Raw genomic sequence first — 23,615 nt, 5'->3', positions numbered from 1 at the left:
GGGCTAAGACAGTTTCTTATGCGATACAAAAGTTTTAAGCGATAAAAACAGTTTGCGATTGTTGTGTTTATGTACTTTCAATTAAAGGCGGCAATCCATTTGTAGAGGCGTAAGGTCTGCAATGGACCTCATGCCTCTCCAAATGTTCATGGGCGGTGGTAGCGCTTAGCATCATCAAATCATCATCGTGGTGTCATCAAAAAAGTTTAAACATTACTCTCCTTTTGGTTTGGTTGGATGAAAATTTAATTTTAAATTTTGGTACTTGTATTATTTATCTGTCGTTCCACCCTTCAATAATACTCATTGGAATGTGAAATGCCACATCGGAAGCTGGAATAATTGGACAAATCATTTATACTCTAGTCGATTGCTTGCGGAGGGGGTGATGTGAAATATCATTTATATTTGAAAGAGAAATTACATTTATTTAAGATATTTCTAAAAGGGGAAAGCCATTTTCTATTACCTTTTATATACACCATTGTAAAAGTGTCCTTGCAGAACTGCGTTTGCTGGGTCAGTATGAAAAGACTAAAGAAACTCATTTAGAATATAGGAAAAACTAACAATACAGAATCCCTATGACGTCACAGGTCAATGACCCCAAAAACAATTAAAAACGACACGTGCAAATACAAGCGTCACAGTCACCGAATTAGTTCCATTAGACATCCACACGCTCTCAAGATCTCGCGGTCATTTTTGGTGCAGGATTGTCGTTAGTTTCGGCAACTTACGGAGTGTATTTATTGTAAGATACCTACTAGCTTTTGCCTGTGGCTTCGTACACTTTGAATTCGGAGTAATTGTATATATGTTATTATACAGATAAACCTTCCGCTTGAATCACGCTATATATTAAAAACAAAACACATCAAAATTGTTTTGTAGTTGTATAGTATTAAAGATCTAAGCTAAATCTAAATATATATACAGAGATATAATTTTAGCTTTATAGTAAGAAGTTATGTAAAATAATTTATGGTATGACCACGGAAAATAGGGATTATTTTTTATATACAGAGATAACTGACTTCATTTGTTTTACGTGGTAGGCCCGAAAAGATTTAGAAGTATCCCATTATACGAACCATAAAGATTTAAATCACGTTAATAAAACTCAGAGGCCATTCCCCATTCCATATCTTAACTGTGCAAAATTAAGGAATCAGAATTAAGGAAAAAGCAGAATGTTAATCATCTTGTCTCAATAAAAATGATGTAATTTCGCCGGTGTCTTCGCTTGAACGACGACATGGTTTGATATAAAGTTCTCGTTTTATTTTATTTTTATCGGTGGCAGTTTGCTAAATTCCAAATTCGTTTTTGTGTAACACGTTAATTGGGTGCGTCAGATAGATAATAGATTTAAAGGAATTTGAGATTTTACCAATTTATAAAAAAATATTGGACAATCCACGTTTGTAGAGAGTATATTTTATATAATAACATAATTTCAATGTAGGATTAACATAAGTAAGATGACCCTTACATTTACATAGTTTCTTTAACTTATATGCTTCACTAAAACATTTATGATACCTCTACCTGACTTGCAGTCTTGCCATTTGTCAACTGATCTTAATATATAATTAAGTTTAAAGCTCTCATTACATTAAATTCTTTACACGACGCTGTGAATCACATCCATCCATACACCGTCATGCAGCATGACATGCTAAATGATAAAAACTATAATCCAATATCTTAGTAAAGGAAAGAAAACACTATTAATTTAAAACGGGATAAATATGTCACATTTCGATGCAAATTGTCAATCAATCCCAATTTAAAGTCGGCAATCCATTTGTAGAGGCGTAAGATCTGTAATCGACTTTACGCCTCTACAAATGTTCATGGGCGGTGGTAGCGCTTACCATCAGGCGTCCCACTAGCTCCATTGCCGACAGTGACATAAAAAAAAAAAAATTGCAGGCCTACGTGATGTAGGCGTCACGTCACTCATTTTGTTTCATGTACACTCTTGTAACAATATTTACAGTATATATACATATATACTATAAGCTGTGGTGGCTCAGTGGTGTAGATCTCGGTCCTAAATTGAAGGTTCGAGACCAGCCGAGCGTGAAGGGAAAATTGATATTGAAATTTATCTTAATCCAAATTGATTATCCACATCATCACCCCTTGAAACGGTGAAGAAAAACATCGCGAGGAAATCAGGCATTCCAAGAATCAAAAGTTCGACGGCATGTGATTTTCGTAATTGGCCAGCGTGGTGCATTGGCTTGAACCTACATTAGAGTTTCTGTGTACCTGCTATAATAGAAACTAATGCCTATAATATCTTTATGAAGGATACTTTGTATCTTCTCAAAGCTTGTGTTTGTTTATGGCACGGCAAGCAAAGCGGTCGAGCCACCTGATGTTAAGTGGTCACCACCTCACATAAGCGTTAGTAATACTTTAGTGCTTCGCTGGCCTTTATGTGATATCAAAGCGATATCATACATATATTCTAGTACTTCCTCAACAATTTCTCTGTTCTTGTCATTTAATAAAAACTAAATAAGTTTAGTAAACTAAACAATAAACTCCAATAGATAACCCATCAAACAACTCGTAGCATCAGTCTCATGCAGTTTGATCGTTTCAAGCTTTTCAAGTCTCTATAAGACACTTCACAATAAAATGACAGTCTGAAAGCACGTTTCCCACGACTCAAGTGTACATTAGGAGATAGTTGTTTGTGTGTGTTACACACACATCGCTGAAAGACATCGCGTTTGAGTAGTTTTCAATTCAGTCAACATTTAAACGCCAGTGAGGGCGGTCGTGTGGATGTTTTTTTGTGAAGTTTTGTTGTATTACGTGGATGGTCATATTATAGTTTCTGTATTGTTGGATTTTATAATATTGTAACTGTTAGTGTGTCCACTATATGTGGTTTAAAGTACGCAGTGAATACGAGAGGTATTTGATTGTTTTCCTTATTATTTAGTGTTAGTTATTATTATTACCATAAATATTTACAAGTTTAACAAGCAGTGGTGGCTCAGTAGTGAGAACCTCGGACTTCAAAATCGATAAGTCGGGGTTCGAGACCGGGCGAGCGTGCAGGAAATAAATTGATTTTTCAATTTATCTGCACATGTGGATAACATCACCGCTGCTTAAAATCGGTGAAGGAAAACATCGTGAGGTAACCGGCATGTCCAAGAATCAAAAGTTCGACGGCATGTGACATCTGCCAACCCGCACTTGGCCAGCATGGTGGATTATGGCCTGAACCCTCATAGGAGGCCTGTGTCCCAGCAGTGGGAACAAATATGTGCTGATGATGATGATGATGATTTACAAGTCACTTTACTGTCAGTGCGTCTGTACCTAGACTGATGGTCTTCATGTACCTAGTTAGACAGTTGCAACTTTCAAAGCTGAAGCTATAAAAGCATTTAATAATAATCGAGGTTAAGCAACTATTGGCAGTTTCATGCAATCCACGGGCGGACAATTTCTTGCAGTTGCTCTTTTCCTTATTTGTACTGAACCTTTAATATTGCAAATCCGACTCGCACTTGACGGATATTTTTGTATAATTACATCCATCTATACACATAGTTCGTTCAGTGGACAGGCTTGTCCTGTGCATACCTTTTCACCGCACGCATTTTTATGGTGACTCTTTTATTATCACGGCCATAAATCTTTGGAATGCATTGCCGATTAATATAAGACAAGCCCAAACTCTATTTAGGTTTAAAAGCCTTGTACGATGTCATTATTTAGATCTTGCTTTCGACTCGGTATAGTTTTTATCTTTTTTCTTTCTATTTTCTATTTCATGATAATTATTCTCCCTTCCATTTTCTTTTTTTTTTTTTTTTGTTAACACACTATGTAGGTTTATGTATTATAAGATATTATTATTTATATAGTGTATATGTGTATGTATATTTATTTTATATATGTGTATGTTGTATGTAAATTTTTAGAATGTAGTTTTTTTATTTGTTATGTATGCTTTACTTTTTACCTATCTCCTTTTAAATTATGTTGCTATCTATATTTAAGTTGGTTGCCTGGTAGAGATCACTTATAAGTGATAAGGCCGCCTTCTGTGCTGTATCTCCTTTTTTTTTTTAGTATAAGTTGTTTTTGTATTTTGTTGGCAGCACAATAAAGTGTATAAATAGTTTTAAAGAAATCCGCACAATTATCCAAATATAATTCATATGCTAATATATTTCGAAAGTGCCAAATTATTTGTAGTTATTATAAGTAGTTATATTATTAATGTAGTTATTATAGCAGCAATTCTTTAGAGAATTTTAGTCTATACTAAAATCTATCTATATAGCGCTTTATAACGGGGAATTGTACATAATACCCCTAAATGGAGAAACGGGACCATGGACCCGGGACCACAATTTAAATTATCAAATTCTAAGGGATCTATGTTTAAGATGTAGTATGAATGATTTAAATCGCTTAATAATATTATATTTGTTGATGTTTTGTTTCTTAAATTTACTAAAATTCTATTAATTTGCGCGCTGCTTGCTCTTTACAGGCGTAAAAGTTTATATTTCAGAGTGTTTTTCAAAGAGGAAAGGGATTAATTTTTTTAACAATAGATAATTTTTGCTTATTGCTAATAATGTTCGTTCCACGTTCACACCCCGTTTCTTCTTTAAGTTGTGATTTGGATTATAATATAAATCATTACATAGCATTAAACAAAGTCGTTTTTTATGTCCCTAAGTACCTATGTTTGCTTAAATCTTTAAAACTGCATAACGGATTTTGATGGTTTTTTTTTAATAGATAGAGTGATACAAGAGGAAGGTTTATATGTGTGATAAGATCTATTAAACTGCTCCAAATTAACGCGTGCGAAGACGCGGGCAAAAGCTATTATGTCTTTTCTCAGGTTTCATACTATAGTAACAAAAAGAATTGTCAAATTGATAATCTCTTCCTCTTTTCGAAGGCAGTTGAAAAATTTTACGATTTTTAATACAAATACATATAATGGTTCCAAAGAACTGAATAGCTAAAATTTAGACACAATTCACAGAAGTTGTTTACAAATTAATTGACAAAACAACATAGATTCTAGATTATGATACGGTTTCAGCACAAATCCAGCGGAATCCTCCGCGTGGAAACCTCGACCTAATTTCCACATCAGCTCTTTCTCAACAAATCTGACCACGGCGCTAAAATTCCACTTCAAAGGAGAAACGGTGTGGAAATTAACCCGTTTTTGTTGGCTTTGGTTGTTAAAAGTATATAATAGCGTAAGGAAGGTTCTAATATTACCTATATGTATGATATGTTTAACTATATATCTGGGTTAAATTATAGAAAATGGTTTACAACAGGGGAATTTCAGTCCGACGGTTATTTTTCTTATATACCTGCGAGGAAGGGTATCTAACGGCACCTGTAAAATATTCTGTTTTCTATTTATTTTATTGTAAAATACGAATAACTGTGTAAACAGTATTTTCACGATTAAACTCTTTTAATTTATAATACTATTTTAGTTTAATGCAACTATAAGGTACAGGCAGAAAATAAGAATAATCTAACTCCATATTTCCAATAACACATTCAACATCCGGATGCCCATATCCTTTTCCTTATCCTTCCCAGTCCTTTCCTTTATTCCTCTCGCCAATCCTTTTTAATCCCTTCTCAATTTAAAGTCGGCAATCTATTTGTAGAGGCGTAAGGTCTCCCATGGACCTTATGCCTCTGCAAATGTTCATGGGCGGTGGTAGCGCTTACCATCAGGCGTCCCACCAGCTCCTTTGCCGACTGTGACGTAAAAAAAGGCAGCTTAAGAAAACAATATAATTTTATTGATTTAGAAGATAAAACCCGAAGTATCTTATGAAATCGCCTAATGTACCTTTTGTTACGTTTTCTTTTCAGATATGCATACGCTTTTTTCTTTATTGTTACAAATACATAATAACGTATTGATTAATGAATTCGATATACAATACAAGAGGGTGGGAAAATTTTGCGAAGCGTATCTTTTGCCAATGCAAAGAGTAGTAAGTACGTGGTAAGTAAACAAGCAAGACTCGAACTGAAACAAACTCGATTCACTGACATGAGTGAAATATGCGAGTTGACTTCGTTTTCGTTTCTTGGTAGGGACTAATGATCTGATCACATGTAAATAAAGAAAATTGATCAGTGAAACAGATGTACATCATGTGCCCCATACCCCACTAGGGGACACGGGACTTTACTTATTTTTATAATTGTGAGAGAGAAAGATTGCTTCTTCTGTACCTATATTTTCCAATATATATATATATTTGTGTATTTGTACTAGTTACACAATAATTATAGGTATATCAACGAATATAATAAAAACAAAAACTGACCCGGCAAACGACAGGGTATGAAAAATAAATGTTGGCTGATTTTAGACATACCCTATTTCAGACAAAGTTTCATTCACAATCGGTCCAACCGTTTCGAAGGAGTGTGTTAGAGATAATCACAACTTATCATACCAATATCTCACAGTTAAATATTAAAAATAAAGGTTTTGCTTATTTTGTACCGACAAATTAGAGATTTTTCATTTCTTTGTCCCGATCCACGAACAACCTGGTTCCCATCTGATGTCAATTCTCCAAACCACTCGACCAACGAGGTTATAAGGTCATTCAATTAGCCAACAGGAAGCAGTTCCTAATGGAGACGAATCGGAAACTTTAGTGAACAATAGCTGGTTTTCTTTTCGCACCTACAATGGCCCTTAACAAATGAGGATTGTATAGAAAACTATTTCCTTTGGCCCCCACTGAGGGAGTCAAGCTTTTTGTTGAAATTGAGTTATATGGATACGGTTTCAAGACTGATTGGAATGTATGAACCTTGAAAAATAAGTAAAGAATAGAAATGGATGGATTATTTTATTCTTTAAATAATTTTCATATATATAAAAATATTTATTTTATTGTGGGAGTCGAGCACGCTTCGGCACGAATTGGGCCAGCTCGCACCGGGGAAGTACCACACCCCCACAGAAAACCGGCGTGAAATAGTGGCATGCCACTGTGTTTCGTACGGTGAGTGGGGGAGCCGGAGGCCTATTTCCTTTTCCTCACCCGTCCCAGTCCATTCCTTCTTTCCTGTCATGAATTCGTTCCTTTTCCCTTACCCACTAAAAGCGGGCAGCGCATTCGCAGAGGCACTACCTTTGCGAATGTTCATGGGCGGTGATAATCGTTTACCATCAGGCGAACCACCAGCTCAGTTGCCCGCTATGACATAAAAAAAAAAAAAAAAAAAAAAAAAAGAAAAAAAAAATTTAAACGAAGAAACATTTAAATGCTTTAACTAAAAATAAAACAAGCAATCTTTTAGAAGATGCGAGCTTTATGTTTAAATAATTTTACTCATGCTCAATTCTATTATCCTATTAATATATCCCAATTCCCATTTTGTGTCTTATACTTTTCTGTGAACCAATTTTGTAATAAAGAATTTAAGCAAGATTTTTACTCTTTCATACGTAAACCACTCATCGGATTTTGATGATACTTGACAGTGATGTAGCTTATTTACAAGAATAACACATGCACTATGGAAATACTACGATACGATTTTGTCTCATTTACAAGCGATATTTTGTTAGTCAATCATCTGCTCATATATGACACAGGCCTCCTATGAGGGTTTAGGCCATAATCCCCACGCTGGCCAAGTGTGTCAAAATATAATAATTGGAACTGTTGAACCGGTTATCCTTACTGAGTTGGGTAGGGAATATTTAAAAAAAATGCCAGTTGAAGGAGTCGATTATTGTTTACTACCTTCATTTTTTGGAAATTGAAATAAGCAACCTTATCTTATCGAACTAATTTGAACCGGGTAGCTCATTCTCAATCAATGTATTGTATACCTTTTAGGTCAGTTGCTAAAAATGCGTTTTTTAATACAAATTAAACAATAATTAATATTACTATGATAATTTTTAGGAAACATCCATTGAGTATTTTTCGACGTGATCGAGTACTCCTCAATCCTGATGACAGAGTTGAGTGCCCACTTCTAAGCTTCGGTGACGCAAAGCATTTGTTATTTTGACATTAAGTTATTTAGTATATAGAGATAAAATCAACATTTTACAACAACAACAAACGTCATTTTTCCATAGCAATAAAGTATAATAAATAAATATATAAAAACATTAAATGCAGCTGAATAGTTGGCTGATTGGAAATCATTTTTCATTTAGAATCTAAAACGTCAAACCTAATATTAGTAGGATTAGTAGGACTAATCCTACTAATATTATAAATGCGAAAGTTTGTAAAGATGTGTGTGTGTTTGTTGCTCTTTCACGCAAAAACTACTGAACCGATTGCAATGAAATTTGATACGTAGACAGCTGGACAACTGGAATAACATATAGGCAACTTTTTATCCCGTTATACCCACGGGATACGGACTTATGCGGGTGAACCCACGGGGCGCAGCTAGCAAGATCCTATAATATATATCTTTTCCTTTTCCTCACCCCATCCATCCTATATTCATCTCGTGAATCCACTCCATATCCCTTAAAAGCGGGCAACGCGTTTGCAGCGGCACTACCTCAGCCAATGTTCATGGGCGGTTGTGATCGCTTACCATCAGGCGAACCGCTAGCTCAGTAACCCGCTCTTAATAAAAATAGATGTTTACGTGATGCACTAATGCATAGTAAAATAATTGGATTTCGGGCAGTGTTTTGTTTTTTTACAGAATATAAATGTTGTATATACAATATTTATGTGTATATGTTTTTTTGATATCTCTCCTTATATTTATCACGCATGTATCTGTTACGAAAATTCCGTTTTGTACGACGCCTACTCTCTTACTTCGCAGCTTTTCCTTTTCTTAGTGGTTGTCTGGTAGAAATCGCTCAATAGCGATAAGACCGCCTTCTGTAACTTCTTGTTCTATATTTTTTTATCAATTTCTTTGTGTACCATAAAGAATTCTTATTACTATTATGTGTATCTCTCCATAATACTCGGGTACCTCCAGAAGGAAAGCACCCGGTCTTTTGGAAGGCTTACGTGGGGACACAGATACAACACGCAGAGGCCTTTTACAGAATTTAATGTGTTGTGGGACACTTATTATTATTATTATTACAAGAAACTCTAGCTCCTTTAGTATTTATTTGACGAATAACTGGAATGTCTATTGTCTATTGTGATTGTAAGGAAATATGAATAAACCAATTTCAGTTAGAGAAGCAATATCGTGTTACTGGGTAATCGAAAGCTTGCGAAAAAAACATTACGTTATCATCTACATGCATACTATTAAGTTTCTCGAGGGTAAAAGAGTATGGAGGACTCTCAGCGAGCAAAATAAATCATCAAACAAAACGATTGAGAGATAATATTTAATTAGAAAGAAAGAAAGAAAGAAAGAAATGTTTATTTATCACCACCACATTTACAGTTAAATTAAAATTAAAATTAAAAAGTGTACTTATGACTAAACGGTGTGGTGCTAAAAAGGGTAACTACTCAGCGTGTGCTACGCGTAATGCGCAGCGCTGATTTTCAGTAGCCCCTTGTTGGAGTGCCAGTCAGAAGAAATAAACATACATGCATACATTATATAAACAATACAAACATACTTATAGATATTTTAAAAGCAAAAAATTTACAATATTACGTATGTTGTATAATTGAATTGTTACTATACTGTTTGAGTTCTCAACCGTATGCCGTATATACTGAATGATCGCTGAAAGAAAACTAATTTTTAAGTCACACTAGCGGTTCACCCGTCTTCGGCAGGGTGATATGTGTTTCTCTCTATTAAAACCTTCATTTCTACAAAAATCGTTGATATTTGCCAATTCATCGAGCTGTTATCAAGTTTTACGCTTAATAACACATTTGGTTATGCAATTTTATATATAACGAAAAAAATTCAGTCTTAAAATAAGCGAAATACAGTCTCGGGAGCCTATATAGATCCAGTTCTGAGATAAAAACTATCAAATTTCAACTCAAACTTTCATGTCCTTTTTCGGGTCTCAAACTATCTCTGTACTGTAATTTCATCCGAATCGGTTTAGTGGCATAGGCGTGAAGAGGCAGATATGCACACAGAGTTACAATTTATACTGTATTTATAATATTACTAGCGTACATACATACACTCTCAAAAAGATTACACTCCTTCGGTTAATAGAGTACATGTAGTCTCCAAATTTACATTTGCCTTTTGCCAAAGTCGGTTAAGCTATAAATAGACTACTACATCTGTACAATTTAATTTGAAAATGTATTAAATTTGTGTAGGCAGGTCCCATTTCGTTATTTACAATTATTTTATTTCAAACAATGCTATATTCGTCTAACATATCGTAATATATTATTTAAATTGAGTTTTTCCACAAGAGCGAACGGGAATGATGAATCAGTTTATTAAAATTGTGTTCGCGATTTCGTATATGGGACATGACTGTTTTTATAACGCTTTCGGTTTATATTCAACTAGCTTTTAATACACAGGAACATAGGGACAGGCAGAGATAGCAACTTCGTTTTATAGTATGAAGTGAATACTTAGTATATCGCCTACAGCTTCGCCCGTGTAGACTTAAGAAAAATAGACTGTCCCAGGATTATGCCCACAATAATCTTTGTACAAATTTTTCTTAAAATAAAATGATGTTTTTTTAATAGGTCTTGCATCACTATTGGTAACAGTGGATTGTAGTTCAGGTCGCTTTGCTAGGCAATGCCTGTGTTAAGAATGGCATCAAATAAAACAGTAATTAACTCAAAGGAGCTTAAATTAATAGTAGAACATCATATTTCCATGTAAATTTGATCTAGACTAGACCAAGACCTATATTCATAGGGTATATATAAATCAATCTACCCTGCTAATCAAATCTTATTCAAAACACTTATGCAATTTAAAGCCAGCTTCTGCGATCCGTATTCCCACGTTTAACATCGAAATTGGGATACATACTGGAACTACCAACAACCTAACAACGTTCAAATGACTCTTAGATTGAGGGCGTAAAGTTCAAATTCATTTGTTTATCATGTTTGAGAGCGAAAACTTAGTTCGCTCTGGATTACACTACCAAGTACAGATTTGCTGTTAATCTCGGCTGTATTGTGGGTGTGTTAGAGTTGAGATTTGTGTGGTTTGAGCGTTGAGCGAAAGGTAGATAGCACGGGTTAACTTTTGATGGTTCTGTTCGTTAACTATGTGGGAAGGAGTCGTTAACTCGCAAAGGTTCAGTTAATTTCGTCGATTTGGTTTCGATTTATTCGCTTATGTCATCAATTAACGTAAATCGAATGTAGGCTTGGTTTGCACGAACGTTGCGGATTGGTAATCAGTTTATCTGGAATTAATTTGATATTGCCTTATGTGTTGAGTTTTAAGCGAGATGAAGTAATGGAAGGATTATACTGTAACTACATGTATGTTTTATTTGTACGTGACAAATATGTTTTAGGTACCTGAAGTCCTACAATCTAGAATAGCCATATTTTTTCATTTACAAATACAACATTAAATAGAGACTATATCTAACTCTACTGCGACTGCGACTTGCGACTTGGATGCTTAACTAATGGGAAAATTACGAATCTTTCTATGTATAGACTAAAGAGACGCATAATATATATATTTTTAAGTTTTTTCTAAGTGACTAAGTACTGTCGTAATCTACCGCGTGTACCTCTCAATCAGATAAATACTTTTCTATACACGGCCCCCGGGGAAGATGCCGTGTGTTTGGATTTCTACCGACTAAAAACCCACTGTGTACCGTCGAGCCGCATTAGTGAAGGGGCCACGGGTGCTTGTTGGAAGTCATCCGTGACAACTCACACACATACTGACAGTAGCTTTATCTACATTGCAAAATACGGAGATTACAATTATCCAGTAATTTGAGCTATATCCTAGACAACATCAATGCTGATTTTTCTCTTCATAGAATAGTCTACTGTGCTGGTAATTCGCCTGATGGTAAGTTATCATCAACATTCGTAGAGGTACGGCCTCTACAAACATGTTTAAGGGATAATAATAGCAAAAGTAATGACGATAAAACGGGAATAGAAGGATGCACTGGGAAGGGTGAGGAAAAGGAAAGGAAACTCAGAGCCTCCTATTTGATTCTGTTTGATATGTGTGATTCAATTCGTTACGAACGGAGGTTATAAGCTCTCGAATGATATTAATGCGCAATATTTTTCCACTTCAACCTATCCTGACTGTTAATTTTTCAATTCTAAAAATATGCACGTATAATGTACATTTTAATATTCATTAAGAACCTAGATCGTTTGGTTTGGTTTGGATTTCGTTTTCATTGATATTACTATGACTGTGTGTACACACATGCACATAATACCCACACATATGCAGCCCACATTTCATAACGCGACCCCCGTTTTCGCGTCAACGCTCCTTTTATAAGCTTTTAGGATTTAGGAGGAAATATTAATGTTGGATGGGTATTTTATTTGAAACACTGTAGTGGCTTAGTGGTGGAGTGTTTGTAGGGGAAAATGTGACTTGTATTTTTACCCGAGCTCACTGCGTAACCGATTTATGAAGACCCTGGTGTTGTATGGGCGTGGGAGTGATACGGAGACCAAGATGAAATGTTGGAACTACAGGTATCCGTGTTAAGTCCATACTAATATTATGGTAAAGTTTTACTGTCTGTCGGTTACGCTTTTACGGCTGAACCACGGCACCTAGGGAACGAAATTTGAAATGAAAACAGAAGCACCATGTACGAACATAGACTATTTTTCTACAGACTTAGAAGAATGGAAGAGTTTTAATTTGACTGTAGGTACTTATGTACTGCAGCATATAGTTTATTTATAGATTTATAGTTATAATACTAATAGTATTTGATAGTATTTAAAGCTATACCACTGTGATGTGAGGCATATTAGATATGTAGTACCTATACATTGTAGTATTTATTTTCCTGAGTAAAAAGTTAACTTTTAATTGTCTTATTATTGTATAGATTTTATAGAAAAAAGAGGTGAAATATTTTTAAGATACAACACTATATATAAATAATTAATGAAGTTAAATTTCCACCATTGTTGTCTGCTCATTATGATATTTAAACAGCTTAGGAATGGAAGTTTTAGTATCAAAAGACTTAAATTACCATTTAAAGTTTAATTTAGAATCACTTCGCTATATTATAAATTTACTTTATAGGTTTACAAATAAAATTTAACCAAGGAGTACTCGTTGTTTCGAAACAAAGCTGGCATTCCACAAGTAACAGGCCTGATTATGTTATAGCCATTTGCATTTTAATTGCCGCATCCAGAATCGGAATGTTTATTCATTGTGAATTCGGTAACAATGGCGGAGGGAATGTCACACAAAGCGTCGACCAATGACTACCGCTTCATTGAGTTGGTGGTCAAAGAGTTGGTGACGTCACATGTACGGTACATCATTATTTAGACGTTTCAGAGTACGTAATTTAGTGACGGTATTTCAAGAGTATATGATTTTATAGATCTAGATAAAGACGATAAACACACACTCAATATAAGAGACTAGGTATCACTTCATTGTTATCTACCAATGGACTACGATAAATTTTGTAGTATAGAATCCAAAGTGAGATATTATATATGAGTGAGATATATATTTGAGGTCTTTATTTTTATAGATGTGTCTATAGATATATATTATGTTATCTATTAAATACACTAGCGCAGTAAATCTTTAGGGTGTAACTACCATATCTACTATAGAAACTATAGTCCTATAGAAATTCCGAAAAATGTTTTATTATGACATAAATATGAACACATCGCATTATCTTAAACTACATATTAAGTCCACTCAAAAACATTTAGTGTGAATTTATCATAAAAATTATATTGTGACCGAATTATATCATAATAATACAACTTTTATATATTTAAATCTATTATGTAAATGAAAACCCTTAGTAAATCGTCTACCTCTAAAACGTTCCTGTTTCAACCGTGCCATCACATCCTATTCACTTCCTTTGTTTGTTATTCAGCTACGACAGAAACTTAGAAAACATAAACAAAATTTTCTTCATCCCTACCACTCATAATTATTCATACTTCAATGAATATTATAATGTTTCGTTCGTGGGAATATAAACATATTTCTGATGTCTATGTTTTTGTGCAAATGTGTTTCGACACGGCGATGTTTGTTAACTGAAACTACAATTGTATTATGTTAAAATTATGTTATCACACATACACAATTGTGCAAAATGTATACATGTTTATCCAATAATTATTAAGTACCACTTGTTATTACTGTGAGCTGTTATCTGAAATATATATATATATATATATATATATATATATATATATATATATATATATATATATATATATATATATATATATATATATATATATATATATATATATATATATATATATAAATAAATTATTAGGTAGCATAGAGCGGAGAGGTCTGGGGATGACTTAAATATCTCCGATTTGTAATCTTTAAGTTTTGGCGGATTTAGGTACTTGATCAGCCAGTCAAATGTCTGATGACGTCATCCCACTGTAAGGTGACGATATGGTCTTAACTTAGAACATAGTTTTAAAAGATACGAAGAGGAATTTACAGTTTTAACAAGATTAAAACTCTAAGACAATCTGTTAAATTTAAATCGATTTTAAATACTAAAGAAAATCGATTCAACTGTTTCTTGGTTTTGTTTTTCTATAACTCCGTGGGCTTTTAATGGATTGATGTTTTTTATAATTGTTATTGATAGAAAATTTATGTCATTTGGTCCCGTTTTAGAATTTAGCGTTATTTCTTATAGGAACGAAAATTTATGTCCAATGATTTAACAGCTACTAAGAAATCATATTTTAAATCACAGAAATACGTGATTAAAGGGTCACCTATGGTGTGTTATGGTTTAATACTAAGTAAGTAACACCCAAAATATAAAATAAAACCATGTCATAATTACACTTATAAAAAAGTTAGTTTAAGAGTCACAAAAGATTTTAAGTCGTATTAAAGTCGTATGCGACGAAGTTTTCACTTCAGCACGAAGGCCTAACTTTCTGTTTGAAACATATGTGTCAAATAATTCTGAACATTCGGAACACGTGTATGAACTTATAAGACTAAACGCGGTTAATAATTTTGATCCTTGGTTTTATGTGTTACCTATTTAGTTAAATTTGGAATTTAAATACATTGCAACGGATTCAAACGCGATGTACTGAATACGATAATTATTTATGAATATTCATCATCATCATTATCAGTCTTTTAATGTCCACTACTGGATACGCCTCTTATAAATTAACGCCTCTTATTAATTAAATTCTAAATTATAAAGAAATTATTATTATTTTATTAATTTTCAAAATAAATAAATTGCGTGGCTACGGTACGGCAAAAGGTGTGGGATATTTTCCATTTATATATTAATTTTAAAAATCAACGCTTCATTCTTTTTCTTATTAAATTCACTTCCATTTACATATAAAGAGAGTGAGATAATATAGAGAGAGTTAAAAGATATATAAATAGAGACCTACTCGTAAATTTATCAAGTATCATCAATATCGACTCAGCCAAACCTACAACAATTGTACTCAGTATCAAGGTAACGATTGTAGTGTGCTTGGATTACAACTTATGTTGGTTTATTTCTATTTATTTAATTACCAGTATTAAATTGACCTAGTGTCAAATAGATAATAGAAATGCCACTTCAAATTTTAATAAGTAGGTACTGTGTGCAAAATAGAAACTATTTGTTTGCTGACGTTACAAAAACAGTTCCTTGATTGCAGGCTTCGCTTTAACGCGTTACAATGACCTACTAAAACACCCTTTATAAAAATGAGGCAACATTTATTTTATATTTACTAACTTTTCTAAAAACGTCCTTTTGTTATTTTGTACATTAATTAACAAATGTTTTTAACATCAAAGAATTTCGACGGATTTTTTTTTATGTTTTGTCAACTAAAATATAGATTTACTGATAAATTATACTGGTTCCTAATGAAGCAAAACTGGTTTCTTCTAGATACCAAGGTAATTTCATATCCTTTAAAAAATACAGATGAAAGTTCGTCTACTGTTTACTTATCATTAACTAGCTGCGCTCCGCGGTTTCACCCGCTTAAGTCCGTATCCCGTATCCCATATCCCATGCCTATATGTTATTCCAGTTGTCCAGCTGTCTACGTACCAAATTTCATTGCAATCGATTCACACACATTCTTACAAACTTTCGCATTTACAATATTAGTAGGATTCTCATCACAACTCTACGAAACGTTGCAATTAACAAATTTTTAGTGTATTTTTCACAAACCCACGAACGGCGCTATAAAATTGCGTAGGACGATAGTTTGTTCCCTTTCAAAGGAAGTCAATAACTATTGAAAGCAATGCATTTCAAATACAGTACCTATATAAGTGCCCAAGACTCGAAGAGCCAAAGGTACGTCAAAGATATATAAATAGAAACTCAACGCGAGTTCGTAGTTTCTAGAACAGTGGAAATATTAAAGATGAGTTTCGAATAGTTTGAGTGCATTATCCTCTAAACGCAAGCAGATTTAAATGTGAACTATAATATTTGCTGTTTCAAATACTTATAATATTAAGCATTTTTATAGCTGTTTGAAAATATCAGTTTGAATTTAAATTTAATTTAAAATATCAATTTCGTGGCAGATTGCAAAATGTTTAATCTACTCTAATTGCTTTTTTAATTGTCAACGAAAAGCCAATCAGTGCAATTGTATCATGGAAAACATGTTTTTTTTTTTTTTTGTTTTAAATCATCTTCCTGGCATTTGGTGTAGAAGTACCTATTAAAATGTAACATAGACCGTGCTCAAAGGAAGTTAAATACCAATATATTAATATCTCAGAAGAGCCATAGATTCAATATTATTTATAGAATGAGCAAGTTGTGATATATAAACAGTTTGAACCCTTCCTATGGGTAAATAAAAAATTAAGCCTAAAAACTGTTTTAAATTATACATAAGATGAAATAAGTGTGGAGAAAATTAATTGGTACGAAATTAAAAATGATCATTATTAAATTAATTAATTATTATTGGCTTACGCTATAAAAAATAACGCGAAGAGCAAGCGAGCGAAACGGAGGCGGTTAAATCAGATTGCATACCCGTTATATATAACACAGTACATAGTAAAACAAATCGCTCTGTTCCTATGTCCCTATGTATATGAAAATCTTTAAAACTGCCCAACGGATTCTGAAGGTTTTTTTTAAATAGATAGATTGATTCAAGATGAAGTTTATATCCATAATAACATAAAACATAAACTATTCCAAATTAACGCATGCGAAGCCGCGGTCAAAAACAAAATAATAATGTAGTTATATATGTAGGTACATATTGCAACTCAGCGAATGAAATGAAACAAGCACAGCAAAATTTCCGATGTCAATACTTTCGTATAGCTCTGTATCCTTTTACAGACAACAATGTAATCGCTTCCTTCATAATATTAATATTTCCTTCAATAAATCTTTCTGCTTTGTCTACAGTCTGTTCACGACCAATTTATAAGACCTCTACAATCGTGTGTTCTATTCGAGATTATAGATTTACCAGTTTACGGATTTATAATGTTATTCAGGTCTTGACATTTGCATTCTATAGATATAGTATTATCTGGATTAACAGATATATTTCTTTTACAAGGAGAGATAATTGATAGGTAAAGAGTTTTTCAAAATATTCGATTTCATATAGTTGCAATATCGTATAATACTTATAAGCGTTTATTTGCATTTAAATAGGTACTAAACGTACAAATAAATACATCGCAAATGGGCTGTCCGCTTTTAAGGGATAAGGAAAGATTCAAAGAATGTTGTCACTTAAGAACCATAGGACATTTCTTTAGCATCATTGTTGTGTACATATTACGTATTATTTAGAACAAAATGTAAAATTGATTATAACAAAGAGCAGAGCTACAGTTTCTCGCCGGCTCTTCTCTGTGGAAACTGCTTTCCGAACCAGTGGTAAATGTTAAAACTGTATAAAATGACGATTCGAAGTATGAAGTGCTGCTATAAGAAGTCTAATTGAATAAATAAATGTTTGAGTTTTTTGAGTTTGAGAATTCACGATGGAAACTAAAGAATGGACTGGGAAAGACAACAAAACGTGCTTCCGACTCCCTTACTCATCAAACGAAACACAGTAACACTCGCGTAACACTATTTTTTGTTAAACGAATGAAAAATAACGTTATGTGAAGTCAAATCCTACTAATATTATAAATGCGGAAATTTGTAAGGATGTGCGTTTGTTTGTTGCTCTTTCACGCAAAAACTGCTAAACCGATTGCTATGAAATTTGGTACGTAGACAGCTGGGCAACTGGAATAACATATAGGCCACTTTTAATCCCAATATTCCTAAGGGATACGCACTTACGCGTGTGAAACCGCGGGGCGCATTTATTTCATAAACTACACATACATTTGTATTCAAATTAATTATTTTGATACACATGTATGCTCCACCCGGGTAGTCATTTATTGTAATTGAAATATTATACATTACCCTATCTTTTAAGCTGGATTAAACTACACATGGTGTGCAAATTTGATTAAAACCAATTGAGTAGTTTAGGAGTCCATCGCGGACAAACAATGTGACACGTAATCTATACTAGCTGTGACCCGCGGTTGAAACCGTAAAAAGTGCCTATGTGTTATTTCAGTTGTCCAGCTATCTACGAAGCAAAATAGTATTCACCAATAGATGTCAGAAAAAAAAAAACACGAATAAAACACGAATATGATATTTATTTATCGCCCCCGAAACCCCCTATATACTAAATTTCATGAAAATCGTTGGAGCCGATTCCGAGATTCCAATTATATATATATATATATATATATATATATATATATATATATATATATATATATATATATATATATATATATATATATATATATATATATATATACAAGAATTGCTCGTTTAAAGGTAATATGTTAAGATACATATCTACATACATACATACCATTTGTATTTGGATATTAAGTAATACTTCAATGTAGGTAGAATCACACAACGTGTTTTCAAACTGTTATTTGTGGGAATCCCCAGTGGCACTACAATACGTTCTGTATGTTTACATTACAGCAACATAAATCACCAATAAAAATGTTCACTCTATGAAATAAAACCCATGTTTCAAACATGCACAATTACGAGCAATGTCTGCTCCATTGCACTCATTGTTCGAGCTAGCGAGTGGGGAGCTTCTGTCACAATTAGTTTTATATTCAGTGTGAGATTGCGGCGACTCAATGGATTTCCTATTCGAATGCGGTTAATGATGCGTATGTAACCGTTATTTTTAATGGCTGAAGGTAATTCCGATTATAGATACGAGAGCATTTGAATGTATTCGGATTTTTATTATTAAAAAATTCAGTAAACAGTTTTGTTTTGTCTTTCTGAAATGTAAATGGGCTAGCTTTAAACAATTGCATAAACTCCATTTTCTATTATTATCTGTGCTTGTCTTTCTATTAAAATATCGTTTTCAAATATAAATTATTATTAAAGAATAACCGATTTTAACGTATTCAAAAGTATGGAGTTTAAAGGCATGGTTACTATTGCAATGAAAGTGAAACAGATAAAGGAAAAAGTGTCGAATCACGTTGATATTAATCTCCTTTTTAGATTTCGTTCGTCCAAAACGCATTACGTCTATCAAATTGAATGTAGGGTTGTCAAATGATTGTCATATTCCGGTATTTAAGAAAATTGTACCGACGCATTAGTCTTCTAGGTTCTACAATAATACATCTATTTACATAAAAGTAATATTAATAAAGTAATCGGATCGTAGGTTCCTTTAATGATTGATATTTCAAGAACATATACATATTTTATCGATAACAAAATAAATGTAAAAACTAAAGGCAAGACGCCTTCAGTATGCAATATGTATGTAAAACATTACAAAAAATAAGTACGCGATTTCGGCTATTTCATTTCCAATTCTTACATGTACATCAAATTTAAAAATAGACAGACATTCGACTAAAGTACACTATACAATTTTATGTGGGTGGCAACCCTAATCGAATCGAGCTTAGAAAGATGCCCTCTCTGCCTTACCTCCGGACGGGGTTATAACAAGTAAATCAGGCGGAAAAACCTATTACCTTCCTTACAATGGATGACGATTCGGACCCTTGGTAGCGCATATGTTTCGAGCTGGATCTAAAAATGTTCATTATTTTGCAAAAAAGGGAAAAACATTCGATACACCGTATTTTCAATTGACTTCAAGGGTTCTTTATGAAACTGTATATCTACATTCTGAACCGACATCGCAAAAATCAAGGAGGTTTTCCATCCAACTATTTTTTTTTTGTATTAATACTCGATAGCTCCGTGGGGTTTTAAATCAATTGACGTGATTCTTGTCATTTAGTCTCATTTTAGAATTTAGAGTTGTTTCTGCTCCCCATACCCATAAAAACGTCTAAAGATTATAGGATACAGTTTGAATAGTAAATAATTATTCTTTGATAATTAGATCGTAAATCATCGGTGGACTACGTATTCCATAATTAATTCATTATGGAAATGAAGCGTTTCTATGTAGCTATTTTGTACATTTACAAGGAAATGCATGCTGTATTCCATATGTTTATATATACTTATGTTTCATTGTACTAAAAAGCAGGTGGCTCAGTGGTGAGAACCTCGGACTTCAAAATCGATAAGTCGGGGTTCGAGACCGGGCGAGCGTGCAAGAAATAAATTGATTATTCAATTTATCTGCACATGTGGATAACATCACCACTGCTTAAAACGGTGAAGGAAAACATGGTGAGGAAACCGGCATGTCCAAGAATCAAAAAGTTCAACGACATGTGACATCTGCCAACCCGCACTTGGCCAGCGTGGTGGATTATGGCCTGAACCCTCATAGGAGGCATGTGTCCCAGCAGTGGGAATATGTATGAGTTGATGATGATGTTTCATTGCACAACTGTTCACACATATGAAAGCGTCATATAAATGCGGAAAACAGAAAACTTCTCTTACGTGGGAGCCATTGAAAGGTTCTGGAACTATATCACGCATTTGTAAAATTTTCTTTTAAAACACAAAATTTAATAAATGCAATTGAAAATTGATTTCAGAAAATAGAGGGTTGGTTCAAACAGATAATACAATACAACAGGTATTGATATATAATTACACTCGTTAATATATATCATACTAGTTGTCAGCCCGGGCTTCGCCCGTGGTACATATATAGCCTAGAGCTTTCCTCAATAAACGGGCTATGTAAAACTGTATGAATTTTTCGAAACAAACCAGTAGTTCCTGAGATTTACGCGTTCAATCAAACAGACTCTTTAGCTTTGTAATATTAGTATAGATATAATTTATAAAGAAAGTCGTGTGTGTTAAACTATTTAAATCACAAGAGCTAAAGAAAGGATTCTACTGATTTTTACTTCGTTAAACTTATCGCTTGGATATTTATAAAGTGAAATATTTTGAAAATTCTTACATGAAATCGTTTACCCGGGTGGAGCCAGGGCAGCTAGTAATTTATTAAATAATATAATTATCAACTTTCCATTTGATACAAATTGCCAAAATGTATGTAGGGTATTCCGAAATTACAGTAAATTTAAGCGTTTAATATGTACTATTGCGTTATATACCAATACTAATAATTTTAATCTGAGCTACTGTTTTATAAATACTTTGATTCCGCAAAGAAAATCATGAAAGTTTTAAACATTCGTTTCATTGAATTATTGAATACAGTTTCTTGAAAGCAATACGTTGTTCTGCAGGCTACGTTGCTGACTGTATTACCGACTGAGTACCGTCAACAAGGCACGCTAAGTGCGAAATGAAACAGTATATTTTTTTGTTGTCGCTACAAAAATCGTCGGTACCTTAATTGCGAGTTCGCTTAAAAACGTCACAATGGTTGAAACACCTTTTAGGAAAGTGGGACAAAGGTGAGTATACGCCCTTTTATTTTAGGAAAAATCTTTTAGTGGAGCAAGAGGTGACTTATGACGGAATATATGACTTTTTACGCTGCTGTAATTTTTACGGACTTCAAAATAAAGGACGAAGCTTACAAGAAGGTTTCATTTGTATAAACTCCATCATTTTTCAGCAGTTGGAGCTACGACACGTTTTTCGCTTTTACTTAAAACATTTACTTCTAAGTGCTAAAAAAAATGCAACTATAACACGTGTTCAATGTGGTAAGCCAATGAACGCGCTGAAAATTGTTCTTAATTCAAATTGACTCACGCACACATGTTCGTGTGTACGCGTGCTATCTCTGTGTACTGTCTGTGTGTCATGAAATTGCTACAGATAGCTAATTGTACGGAATTTTAAAGAATTCGCGCATGTGATATGTATAAGAAAAACATAATATATAAATTCTTTACAGTATAAGGATTGCTGTATAAATTTAAAATTATCTCCAGAACCTCGAATAGCGATGTCTCTAATCTGTTTAAAGGATCTCGGGATTTAATTAGTCGCTATAATATTGTGCACATAGTTAAAGTACTATGAAGATCAATTTAATAGGTATCTTTGCTTATGAGGGTTGATATGAAACACTGAGCTATGTGGCTTCCGTTGATTGGACATAAAGCCAAGTATAAAATTGGAAAGACCAGAAATAAGTAGTTAGTTCTTAATGATATCAGTAAATATAAAAGGGTTTTAAATCCGTCAATTCTATAATTTCGTAAGATTCTATATAGAAAATAACAATAGATTTCAAAATAAAATGCTCCCATAAATTGCAAAACCACTCTTATATCAATATAAGTAGTTTTAAATTACATGAAACTTTATAAGACCTTTCTAGAAGCGTTTGTGATTCATCTCCAATGTGGTTTTCTAGTTGACGACAGCTGTTTATATAATTGACTTTGTATTGTTAGAGGCTACAATACGCTCTCAGTTCTAAGGCTACGTGATGAAAGTGAGAAACTATGGGGTATATTGAAAGTTATTTATCGCATGTGGTGTGTCTGTTTATGTTGGTAGATATGAGCCATGTTTTCAGGGACATAGCATTATTTAAACTTCAAAAAAATGGTTATCATTTCTGTATTTTTTGTGTTTGTAACCTCATAAATTTTTATTAATGAAATAACTCGTTGCTTCTTTATTTATTTTAAAGCTGGTACCTGCCATGTTGTCCTATTTAAATTTAGTTCTGATAATTTGTAGATATAGTTTCTTGTTAAAATAGTTATTGTTGCGTATGTCAAGTAGTGCGGTAGTGGAACTGTACAGGTTGTATTATTCTAAATAGTTTCTTCAAAAAGCTTACCATAAGAAATGCATTGCCATAAAAAATAAATACAGGGATATAACATCACGCCTCAAAGCCCTATTATATCTTAATTCGATCTTAATTTTTAATGATGCAATCGCTTATATACCTAGTCTTGCCATAAATATTGTAATAAAGAAAAAAGAAAATTGTTAACTGCAAATAACATTTATTACT

The 23,615-nt window shown here is 33.3% G+C and overlaps 1 protein-coding gene across 1 annotated transcript in view; it reads left to right on the top strand.

Annotated features, from left to right (window-relative positions):
• Positions 1-2,804: 2,804 nt before the first annotated feature.
• LOC119832912 (connectin-like) overlaps positions 2,805-23,615 on the top strand; it is a 175,718-nt gene continuing 154,907 nt past the window's right edge. Inside the window, exon 1 of the mRNA XM_038356736.1 lies at positions 2,805-2,937. The gene's annotated coding sequence lies outside the window, so the exon portion shown is untranslated. The remainder of the gene's footprint in view (positions 2,938-23,615) is intronic.

The sequence above is a fragment of the Zerene cesonia genome, chromosome 16 (assembly GCF_012273895.1).
Source record: "Zerene cesonia ecotype Mississippi chromosome 16, Zerene_cesonia_1.1, whole genome shotgun sequence".
Taxonomy (NCBI): Eukaryota; Metazoa; Arthropoda; class Insecta; order Lepidoptera; family Pieridae; genus Zerene; species Zerene cesonia.
The sequence above is the reverse complement of the archived record's forward strand: the minus strand, read 5'-3'. Positions and strand labels throughout refer to the sequence as shown.